This window comes from Tenrec ecaudatus, chromosome 5 (assembly GCF_050624435.1).
Source record: "Tenrec ecaudatus isolate mTenEca1 chromosome 5, mTenEca1.hap1, whole genome shotgun sequence".
NCBI lineage: Eukaryota > Metazoa > Chordata > Mammalia > Afrosoricida > Tenrecidae > Tenrec > Tenrec ecaudatus.
Genome location: NC_134534.1, coordinates 172,061,136 through 172,062,950, shown reverse-complemented (window position 1 = coordinate 172,062,950; position 1,815 = coordinate 172,061,136). Strand labels below are relative to the sequence as shown.

Sequence of the window (1,815 nt, the reverse complement as noted above, 5' to 3'; positions counted from 1 at the left end):
AAGAAGTAGGCTATCGACTTCTGAGGAATTCTCCAAGAAAATAAGGAAGACAGAATGGAAACACTGTGAGATTTTGGATGCCTCATGAAAGGAAGCAGACCATTTTCTGACATGTGCTTTCTGACCCGAAGGAGAAATATGAGGGAGAAAGTGTTAAAAAGTTAAATTCACCAAAATGACGTGGATAGAGAAAGTACGTGGAAATAAAGTGTTGGGGACCTCCGTTCTTGATTGGGAACAATTCAAAATGAGAAGAAACAGCTGCAATTAATAAATGGAACATGGAATGTACAGAGTATGCATCTAGGAAACTTGGAAGTTGTCAAAAATGAAATGGAACACATAGAGAACAACATTCTAGGTATTGGTAAACTGAAATGGATTGGTACTGGCAATTTTGAATCTGATTACCATATGGTTTAACATGCCCAGAATGATTGATTCAAGAGGAATGGCGGGGCATTCATTTCCCAAAAGGATATTTCACGGCCAGCTTTGAAGAACAATTCTTTCCGTAATGCAATAATATCTATCCTCATATAAGGAAATCCAGTCAATAGAATTATGATTGAGGTTAATGCATGGACCACTTCAGCATAAAGAAGAACACCAGGCTCCTCACTAACCAACGTCTGCAGAGAATGGCAAGTGGAGAGCTGTGCCCCACGCCGTGATCAACCCCTCCCAGCCAGCACTTCCTTCAGGTTACTTCCTGGCAGCCACCCGCAAACTGAGAACTGTGCTGCACACCGTCCTACAAGCCAAAGTGTGCCATTGAGACCAAGTCCTCGCTGGACTGCTCAGGTTGCGAGATCTCATCCATTCCAAAATATGCCCGGTGCGATCCGCCCAGCTGCTCCCAGACCACCAGTTAGAACTATGAGACCAGCTTCTTCACAGGTTCCACGCGTCAAGTCAACACAACATGTTGCTAACATAGCTGCTTCAGCTGCTCCTGCTGTCCGCACCGCCCCCCAGTATCAATACGGCCCAGGAGTTCACAATCCTCAACAACATCTCAACGCACAGCCGCAGGTCACCATGCAGCAGCCTGCTGTTCATGTGCAAGGTCAGAAACCTTTGACTGCTTCCATGCTAGTATCCACCCCTCCTCAAGAGCAAAAGCAAATGTTGGGTGAGCGGCTGTTTGCTCTTATTCAAGCCATGCACCCTAGTCTTGCTGGTAAAAGCACCGACACGCTGTTGGAGATTGACAATTGTGAACTTCTTCACATGCTGGAGTCTCCAGAGTCTCTTCGCTCTGTGGCTGATGAAGCTGTAGTTACACCACAAGCCCACCTAGCTGAAGAGCAGTTAACAATGCCACTGGTGTTCCCACCATTTAAATGATCAGGGACCATGAAAGGAAACTCAGAGTTCACTGAAGAAAAATATTTAAACATTGAAAAAAATTAAACAATGTGGGGGAAAATTTCAAAATATAAAATAATTTTTTTAAAAAGGAAACTTTGAACCTTATGTACCGAGGAAATGTACCTTTTAAAAAATAAAATTTTAAAAAGGGAAACTTTGTACCTTATGTACCAGAGCTGGCCAACAATGCTAGTCCTAGATTTCTTATTCATTTGAAAACAAGCAAGCAAAATAAAAATAACACAAATTGGTAAAATATAAAAACAAATGAATGGTTTATAGACCATGGGAAAAACTTCCAGCAAAGTACCAAAATTGAAAGCATTCCTTTCTTTCATTTTGTAATTCTTTACTGTGAAATAGTTCAGAGATTCACTTCTGTTTTAGATGATAGAATTGAATACTGAGCAAGGAAATGTAATTTGAATTATAAAATTATAG

The 1,815-nt window shown here is 41.3% G+C and overlaps 1 pseudogene; it reads left to right on the top strand.

Moving 5' to 3' along the window:
• The first annotated feature begins 581 nt into the window (after positions 1-581).
• On the top strand, positions 582-1,346 carry LOC142449325 (polyadenylate-binding protein 1 pseudogene; annotated as a pseudogene).
• The last annotated feature ends 469 nt before the right edge of the window (positions 1,347-1,815 follow it).